This window comes from Salvelinus namaycush, chromosome 20 (genome assembly GCF_016432855.1).
Source record: "Salvelinus namaycush isolate Seneca chromosome 20, SaNama_1.0, whole genome shotgun sequence".
Taxonomy (NCBI): Eukaryota; Metazoa; Chordata; class Actinopteri; order Salmoniformes; family Salmonidae; genus Salvelinus; species Salvelinus namaycush.
Genome location: NC_052326.1, coordinates 56,417,325 through 56,427,748, shown reverse-complemented (window position 1 = coordinate 56,427,748; position 10,424 = coordinate 56,417,325). Strand labels below are relative to the sequence as shown.

Below are 10,424 nucleotides of genomic sequence, written 5' to 3'. Positions count from 1 at the left end.
TACCAGAAGTCTTTCTCGGGACAGAGAACTTTGGGTGATTCAGTTGAACAGTAGGCTATCTGAGAGAACTTTTTGCTTTCTAGTATTTTCTGGATAGTCTCTCTCTGTTCTCTGTGTCACTGCGCCTGAGCTCTGAGCATAGGGCTGTAAGAGACAGTACCTTTGGGCTGTGCAGGCAGTGTCTAGCTGTGGGCTATAAGGGGTTGTAAAGGTTTTGCCTTACTGTGGGCTGGATGGCTGAGTTGGTGAGAGTGAGGAAGAAACATCTCCAGACACCTATCTCCAGGTAAGAGAAAGGGGAGAAAAAGTGAGTAGCAATGAATTTCTGAACCTTATTAACCTTTCCTGTCTGTGATAAGGTAGGAAGTAAGGGGTTATACTGTACATACTGAGGGTACTGTACATACTGAGGTTACTGTGCATACTGATGTTACTGTAACATCCTGAGGTTACTGTGCATACTGATGTTACTGTAACATCCTGTGGTTACTGTACATACTGAGGTTACTGTGCATACTGAGGTTACTGTACATACTGAGGTTACTGTACATACTGAGGTTACTGTGCATACTGAGGTTACTGTAACATCCTGAGGTTACTGTGCATACTGAGGTTACTGTAACATCCTGAGGTTACTGTACATACTGAGGTTACTGTAACATCCTGTGGTTACTGTACATACTGAGGTTACTGTGCATACTGAGGTTACTGTACATACTGAGGTTACTGTACATACTGAGGTTACTGTGCATACTGAGGTTACTGTAACATCCTGAGGTTACTGTGCATACTGAGGTTACTGTGCATACTGAGGTTACTGTACATACTGAGGTTACTGTAACATCCTGTGGTTACTGTACATACTGAGGTTACTGTACATACTGAGGTTACTGTGCATACTGAGGTTACTGTGCATACTGAGGTTACTGTAACATCCTGAGGTTACTGTGCATACTGAGGTTACTGTACATACTGAGGTTACTGTACATACTGAGGTTACTGTAACATCCTGTGGTTACTGTACATACTGAGGTTACTGTGCATACTGAGGTTACTGTACATACTGAGGTTACTGTACATACTGAGGTTACTGTGCATACTGAGGTTACTGTAACATCCTGAGGTTACTGTGCATACTGAGGTTACTGTACATACTGAGGTTACTGTACATACTGAGGTTACTGTACATACTGAGGTTACTGTATGTACTGAGGTTACTGTAACATCCTGAGGTTACCGTAACACCCTGAGGTTACTGTAACACCCTGAGGTTACTGTAACATCCTGTGGTTACTGTACATACTCTACTGAGGTCACTGTAACATCCTGTGGTTACTGGACATACTCTACTGAGGTTACTGTAACATCCTGTGGTTATTGGACATACTCTACTGAGGTTACTGTAACATCCTGAGGTTGCTGTAAAATCCTGAGGTTACTGTACGTACTGAGGTTACTGTAACATCCTGAGGTTACTGTAACATCCTGAGGTTACTGTAACATACTGAGGTTACTGTAACATACTGAGGTTACTGTAACATACTGAGGTTACTGTACGTACTGAGGTTACTGTAACATACTGAGGTTACTGTACGTACTGAGGTTACTGTAACATCCTGAGGTTACTGTAACATACTGAGGTTACTGTAACATACTGAGGTTACTGTAACATACTGAGGTTACTGTACATCCTGAGGTTACTGTAACATACTGAGGTTACTGTACGTACTGAGGTTACTGTAACATCCTGAGGTTACTGTAACATCCTGAGGTTACTGTAACATACTGAGGTTACTGTACGTACTGAGGTTACTGTAACATCCTGAGGTTACTGTAACATACTGAGGTTACTGTAACATACTGAGGTTACTGTACGTACTGAGGTTACTGTAACATCCTGAGGTTACTGTAACATACTGAGGTTACTGTAACATACTGAGGTTACTGTACGTACTGAGGTTACTGTAACATCCTGAGGTTACTGTAACATACTGTGGTTACTGTACGTACTGAGGTTACTGTACGTACTGAGGTTACTGTAACATCCTGAGGTTACTGTAACATACTGAGGTTACTGTAACATACTGAGGTTACTGTACGTACTGAGGTTACTGTAACATCCTGAGGTTACTGTAACATACTGAGGTTACTGTACGTACTGAGGTTACTGTAAGTACTGAGGTTACTGTAACATACTGAGGTTACTGTAACATACTGTGGTTACTGTACATACTCTACTGTGGTTACTGTAACATCCTGTGGTTACTGTAACATCCTGTGGTTACTGTAACATCCTGTGGTTACTGTACATACTCTACTGAGGTTACTGTACATACTGAGATATTACAACTGGTACTGTATCTCATGAAACTGACACAGTACATTTAACGCATGTTTTACTTCCTCTTTGATCCACAACACAGCAGTCACATTATCAAACAGATTATTATAAATTCACCATCAAGCACGAAGCCCTCCCGCTGTGTCGCAGCCTTCCCATGCCTGCTATTTTTATGACTGGACAGCTTTCAGAACCCCCTCGCTGACGTGTGATAAACACACAAGCGTCTCATGTCACTTTCATGGAGTTGGCGCCGTCTTCATTTGTTGGCCAACAGTGCAACTGTGATTAGAAATGAAGTGATTGTGGTCCCACTGTGATTAACCTCTTCATAATGCATTCTAAGTACATGCTGTGCATAACGCATTATAATGCAGGCTAGATCTTAATAGCTGCTCATAAACATCTATAACAACATTCATAGAGCATTATGAGCAGGCAGCTCAATGGTTAAGCACGAGAACTTGAATACTCATAAACCCTATTTTATGAGAAATGGATTATCACCATCCCTTAAATCAATTTTCAAATGCCAGTGGTTGTTTTTGAACACTTGAAGTGCAGTGTAGTCTACTCGGGGGGTATTTTATGTTCTAAGATTGGCATATGAGGTCAGAGCAATAGTATGTGAGTTAGTGTTACTGATTTCCCTGTCAATTTTATTTCCTGTGAAGGTATTATTCCTTGGGGGGGCTGTAGTTTTAGCCTGGGCTGTGTTGTGTTTGATCCAGCGCGTTATAGGCTACATGTGTTTTTTTATATTCTTGAATTAGTAACTGTAGACCATAATGGATAGCAGCCTTATAAAAGAAATGTAGTGAAACACTTGTGGTGTCAAGAGTCAGTTTGAAGCACCAACTAGTAACGCACCAGAGAAAAAGTTCAGATTTGCATTATATATGGTGAAAAGCACTTACTGTATGTATCGCTAGGACACACTATCAGCATTCTATGAGCTTTCCATCTGGATTCTATCAGCATTCTATGAGCATTCCATCTGGATTTTATCAGCCTTCTATGAGCATTCCATCTGGATTTTATCAGCGTTCTATGAGCATTCCATCTGGATTTTATCAGCATTCTATGAGCAGTCCATCTGGATTCTATCAGCGTTCTATGAGCATTCCATCTGGATTCTATCAGCGTTCTATGAGCATTCCATCTGGATTCTATCAGCATTCTATGAGCAGTCCATCTGGATTTTATCAGCCTTCTATGAGCATTCCATCTGGATTTTATCAGCGTTCTATGAGCATTCCATCTGGATTTTATCAGCATTCTATGAGCAGTCCATCTGGATTCTATCAGCATTCTATGAGCATTCCATCTGGATTCTATCAGCGTTCTATGAGCATTCCATCTGGATTCTATCAGCGTTCTATGAGCATTCCATCTGGATTTTATCAGCGTTCTATGAGTGATCCATCTAGATTCTATCTGCATTCTATGAGCATTCCATCTGGATTCTATCAGCGTTTTATCAGCACTCAATCAGCCGATTCAACCCTTTGAATTGATATACACTAAATATACAAAAGTATGTGGACACCCATTCAAATGACTGGATTCGGCTACTTCAGCCACACCCGTTGTTGACAGGTGTATAAAATTGAGCACACAGCCATGCACAAACGTTGGCATATTTATTTTTATTTATTTATTTAACCTTTATTTAACTGCATAGATAAACATTTGCAGCAGAATGGCCTTACTGAAGAGCTCAGTGACTTTCAACGTGGCACCGTCATAGGATGCCACCTTTCCTACAAGCTAGTTCCTCAAATTCCAGCCCTGCTAGAGCTGCCCCGGTCAACTGTAAGTGCTGCTTTGGGAAGTGGTAGGCCACACAAGCTCACAAAACGGAATCATCGACTGCTGAATAGCGTAGTGCGTAAAAATCGTCTGTCCTTGGTTGCAACATTCACCACCGAGTTCCAAACTGCCTCTGGAAGCAATGTCAGCACAATAACTGTTCATCGGGAGCTTCATGAAATGACTGAACAGGTTGAACAGCCACACAAGCCTAAGATCACCATGCGCAAAGCGTTGGCTGAAGTGGTGTAAAGCTTGCTGCCATTGGACTCTGCAGCAGTGGAAGCGTGTTTTCTGAAGTGATGAATCACACTTCACAATCTGGCAGTCCGACGGCCTTGTTTTGCTTATGCCAGGAGAACGCTACCTGCCCCAATGCATAGTGCCAACTGTAGAGATTGGTGGAGGAGGAATAATGGTCTGCGGCTGTTTTTCATGGTTCGGGCTAGGCCCCTTAGTTCCGGTGAAGGGAACGCTTAATACTGCAGTATACAATGACATTGTAGATGATTCTGTGCCTTCAACTTTGTGGCAACAGTTTGGGGGAAGGCCCTTTCCTGTTTCAGGATGACAATACCTCCGTGCACAAAGCGAGGTCCAAACAGAAATGGTTTGTTGAGATCGGTGATGAAAAACTTGACTGGCCTGCACAGAGCCCTGACCTCAACCAATGTTCCTTCTAATTCTAATTGACCTGCCAATGCATTGTTGTTCTGGACATTTATTTAAATTATATTTGAACATTTGAGGTAGGCTATATGACCACAGGCTATAATAGATCCGTTGTTGTATTGCTTGTGAGGCACAGCCGTACAATTAAATCATTTTTTTTATTTTTTTTATTTTACTGGGCTGAAGATATATGCATCTGATGGTCAGTCGGACGGAGAGAGCATGCCTCCACTCTCCCTTTCCTCCACTGACACTGACCAAAAAAGGACACAGTATTCAAGCTGATGGCTAAACTCTAAACATCTTTGTAATCTCTCAGTATCGATTTTTCAGTAACATTCTTTTATGCCTGCTATGTTACTGAGACATCCGATTGGCCAGCAGCAGGCCTATAGTGCACTTGATTTACTCTCTGTGCCCGCCGGGAAGGCAGAGTTTGTACCTTCAGACACTTTAAATTATTAAAAATGGCAACAATTGGCCTACCCTGGGCAGCTGAATCGGGTGCACCTACTGCCAACAGCCCAAGACGAATACAAATAATAGGAACACAAGGCTTTATAGTTGGGTTTTTACAGAAATGTTTGGTGATCGACTAGGAATGCCTTGGAGATCGACCAGTTGGTGACTACTCCTCTAGAAAGTTGAGTGAAGTTCAAGCTCGTGCTTCTCTCCGTGGGCTGATATTTGACCTCCACCCCATCGAACACCTTCGGGATGAATTGGAACGCCAGCTGCCAGTTCTAATTGCCCAACATCAGTACCCGACCTCACTAATGCTCTTGTGGCTGAATGGAAGTAAGTCCCCGCAGCAATGTTCCAACATCTAGTGGAAAGCCTTCCCAGAAGAGTGGAGGCTGTTATGGCAGTAAAGGGGGACCAACTCCATATTAATGCCCATGATTTTGTAATGAGATATTCGATGTGCAGGTGCCCACATACTTTTGGTCATGTACTGTATCTAATTCTGTATGCATGCCATTTTAAGACAATGCGGCGGCCGTATAACTAAATGATGGAACGTTTGGGCAGTTTTCTTATTTAATGGAAAATGTGGGCCTAATGATGCCTTCTTGCCACTGGTTCTCTGGTCCGCTCCACACATCACGGAATAGTATTACAACTCTTCCAAATGATTGATATTTATTAATTCTCTCTCTGTCCCTCTCTCTCCCTCCATCTCTCACTTTCTCTCTTGCTCTTTCTCTTTCTTTCTTTCTCTCCCTCTCGCTCTCTCTCTCTCTCTCTCTCTCACTCTTCTCCCCCTCTCTCTCTTTCCCTCTATCCCAGTTTCCCAGACCTTTCATCCTATTGTCAAAGCATTGCCAGCTCATAACATTGAAACGTAACATACAAACACAAGACTTTTCGGGGGGAAATTGCTTAGTAATTGCTCCCATCACATACCTGACTGTGTTTTGAAAACACTGCTGTCTTACTGAATATCTTGTTGTTGATGATAGTGTTGTGCTATGACAGGAACCAAGGTTATTCATCAACAAAATCACGTCCTCCACTCCTACTTTAAATGAAACACAACTTTAAAGGCTTAAAAGCTCTGATGAAGGCCGTGAGGCTGATACTAAGCAAGTGCAGCGTGCAGGATTTTCTTTCCTCTAAAAGTTCATTAGTAACACCATCATAAATCCTTTATATTGCCTGTATCATGTATAAAGTGCTTATGAAGACTGTGGAAGCTCTTTGTTCAAAGTGGGACTCTCTTTCCAGGCTCAGGTGTATGGTCAAGCAACTGGAGGAGAAAGACGTGGACTTCGAAGATCTGAAGAAGAACTTGGACTACACAGCATCATTACTGGAGGCTGTTTACATTGATGGGACCAGGTACAGTGTGGCCTTTAGTGTGATTATATTGTATGATACTGTAAGGCCCTACTGCCTGCTTAAGGCCTGAAACGCACACACACCAACTATATCAGCATATCCTTGTTTCCACTCTGAACACAATGCTCCACATTATGTGTTGTCTATATTTAATATTTGAGCCATAAGGTGTTCCAAGGCAACCCTGTCTACTTGTCTATATTTAGTATCTCCCGAAGCCACCCTGTCTCCTTAAATATGACCGCAAAGCACCTTGATGAAGGCTGTGATGAAGGCTGTGATGAAGGATATGAAGAAGGCTGTGATGAAAGATATAAAGAAGGATATAAAGAATGCTGTAATGAATGCTGTGATGAAGGCTGTAATGAAGGCTGTAATGAAGGATATAAAGATGGCTGTAATGAAGGATATAAAGAAGGATGTGATGAAGACTGTGATGAAGGCTGTGATGAAGGGTATAAAGCAGGCTGTGATGAAGGCTGTGATGAAGGGTATGAAGAAGGCTGTGATGAAGGGTATAAAGAAGGCTGTGATGAAGGCTGTGATGAAGGGTATGATGAAGCGTGTGATGAAGGGTATGAAGAAGGCTGCGATGAAGGCTGTGATGAAGGCTGTGATGAAGGGTATAAAGAAGGCTGTGATGAAGGCTGTGATGAAGGCTGTGATGAAGGGTATAAAGAAGGCTGTGATGAAGGCTGTGATGAAGGGTATAAAGAAGGCTGTGATGAAGGGTATAAAGGATGAAGGGTATAAAGAAGGCTGTGATGAAGGCTGTGATGAAGGCTGTGATGAAGGGTATAAAGAAGGCTGTGATGAAGGCTGTGATGAAGGGTATGAAGAAGGCTGTGATGAAGGGTATAAAGAAGGCTGTGATGAAGGCTGTGATGAAGGGTATAAAGAAGGCTGTGATGAAGGGTATAAAGAAGGCTGTGATGAAGGCTGTGATTAAGGGTATAAAGAAGGCTGTGATGAAGGCTGTGATGAAGGGTATAAAGAAGGCTGTGATGAAGGCTGTGATGAAGGCTGTGATGAAGGGTATAAAGAAGGCTGCGATGAAGGGTATAAAGAAGGCTGTGATGAAGGCTGTGATGAAGGGTGTAAAGAAGGCTGTGATGAAGGCTGTGATGAAGGGTATAAAGAAGGCTGTGATGAAGGCTGTGATGAAGGCTGTAATGTTTCCATCTACTTAAATGTATCATTCAACAGAGTGTGATTGCTGTACCGCTTAGAAATAAGGGAGAAAAAATATATAATGTGTCCCTGTCCCTGTCTCTCCTCTCTAAGGCAGGTCTGATTTGCTCTCTGTCTCCTCTCAGGCAGGTCTGATTTGCTCTCTCTCTCTCCTCTCTAATGCAGGTCTGATTTGTAATCTCTCCTCTCTCAGGCAGGTCTGATTTGCTCTCTCTCTCCTCTCAGGCAGGTCTGATTTGCTCTCTCTCTCCTCTCAGGCAGGTCTGATTTGCTCTCTCTCTCTCCTCTCTCAGTCAGGTCTGATTTGTCCTCTCCTCTCTCAGGCAGGTCTGATTTGCTCTTTCTCCTCTCTCAGGCAGGTCTGATTTGCTCTCTCTCTCCTCTCTCAGGCAGGTCTGATTGGCTCTCTCTCTCGCTCTCTCCGGCAGGTCTGATTTGCTATCTTCTCTCTCAGGCAGGTCTGATTTGCTCTCTCTTTCTCCTCTCTCAGGCAGGTCTGATTTGCTCTCTCTCTCCTCTCTCAGGCAGGTCTGATTGGCTCTCTCTCTCACTCTCTCCGGCAGGTCTGATTTGCTCTCTCTCTCCTCTCTCAGGCGGGTCTGATTTGCTCTCTCTCCTCTCTCAGGCAGGTCTGATTTGTCCTCTCCTCTCTCAGGCAGGTCTGATTGGCTCTCTCTCTCGCTCTCTCCGGCAAGTCTGATTTGCTCTCTTCTCTCTCAGGTAGGTCTGATTTGCTCTCTCTCTCTTCTCTCAGGCAGGTCTGATTGGCTCTCTCTCTCACTCTCTCCGGCATGTCTGATTTGCTCTCTCTCTCCCCTCTCAAGCAGGTCTGATTTGCTCTCTCTCTCCCCTCTCAGGCAGGTCTGATTTGCTCTCTCTCTCCCCTCTCAGGCAGGTCTGATTTGCTCTCTCTCTCCCCTCTCAGGCAGGTCTGATTTGCTCTCTCTCTCCCCTCTCAGGCAGGTCTGATTTGCTCTCTCTCTCCCCTCTCAGGCAGGTCTGATTTGCTCTCTCTCTCCCCTCTCAGTCAGGTCTGATTTGCTCTCTCTCTCCCCTCTCAGGCAGGTCTGATTTGCTCTCTCTCTGCCCTTTCAGACATGGTCTGATTTGTTCTCTCTCTGCCCTTTCAGACATGGTCTGATTTGCTCTCTCTCTCTCCTCTCTCAGGCAGGTCTGATTTGCTCTCTCTCTCCTCTCTCAGGCAGGTCTGATTTGCTCTCTCTCTCCTCTCTCAGGCAAGTCTGATTTGCTCTCTCTCTCCTCTGTCAGGCAGATCTGATTTGCTCTCTCTCTCCTCTCTCAGGCAGGTCTGATTTGCTCTCTCTCTCCTCTCTCAGGCAAGTCTGATTTGCTCTCTCTCTCTCCTCTGTCAGGCAGGTCTGATTTGCTCTCTCTCTCCTCTCTCAGGCAGGTCTGATTTGCTCTCTCCTCTCTCAGGCAGGTTTGATTTGCTCTCTCTCTCCTCTCTCAGGCAGGTCTGATTTGTCCACTCAGGTAGTGATTGTGATTTGTCCTCTCTCTCCTCTCTCAGGCAGGTCTGATTTGCTCTCTCTCTCCTCTCTCAGGCAGGTCTGATTTTCTCTCTCTCTCTCTCCTCTCTCAGGCAGGTCTGATTTGTCCTCTCTCTCTCTCTCTCCTCTATCAGGCAGGTCTGATTTGCTCTCTCTCTGTCCTTTCAGACAGGGTCTGGACGCAGAGGACGACCTCCAGAAGCTGCACTCTGATGGCGTGCCCACAGAGGTCACTGATTGGCTGGCTTCAACCTTCACTCAGAGGGCCCGCCGCCCCGCCCGCCGCTCTGACGACAAACCAAAGTTCCGCAGCATCGTCCACGCAGTGCAGGCTGGGATCTTTGTCGAGAGGTAGATGGAAAACGTTATTATCTTCAATGAGGACATGAATTTGTAATATGAAGTAAAGGAGGCTTGCTCTGGTCCTCCTCATTAATTTGTAATATACATGTAAAGGAAGCTCGCTCTGGTCCTCCTCATTAATTTGTAATATAAAGTAAAGAAAGCTCGCTCTGGTCCTCCTCATTAATTTGTAATATACATGTAAAGGAAGCTCGCTCTGGTCCTCCTCATTAATTTGTAATTTAAAGTAAAGGAGGCTCGCTCTGGTCCTCCTCATTAATTTGTAATATACATGTAAAGGAAGCTCGCTCTGGTCCTCCTCATTAATTTGTAATATAAAGTAAAGGAAGCTCGCTATGGTCCTCCTCATTAATTTGTAATATACATGTAAAGGAAGCTCGCTCTGGTCCTCCTCATTAATTTGTAATATAATGTAAAGGAGGCTCGCTCTGGTCCTCCTCATTAATTTGTAATATACATGTAAAGGAAGCTCGCTCTGTTCCTCCTCATTAATTTGTAATATAAAGTAAAGGAGGCTCGCTCTGGTCCTCCTCATTAATTTGTCATTTAAAGTAAAGGAAGCTCGCTCTGGTCCTCCTCATTAATTTGTAATTTAAACTAAAGGAAGCTCGCTCTGGTCCTCCTCATTAATGTGTAATTTAAAGTAAAGGAAGCTCGCTCTGGTCCTCCTCATTAATTTGTAATATAAAGTA

At 43.8% G+C, this 10,424-nt stretch overlaps 1 pseudogene; it reads left to right on the top strand.

The window, feature by feature from the left end:
* The first annotated feature begins 233 nt into the window (after positions 1-233).
* Positions 234-10,424, top strand: part of LOC120064884 — a 31,479-nt pseudogene continuing 21,288 nt past the window's right edge.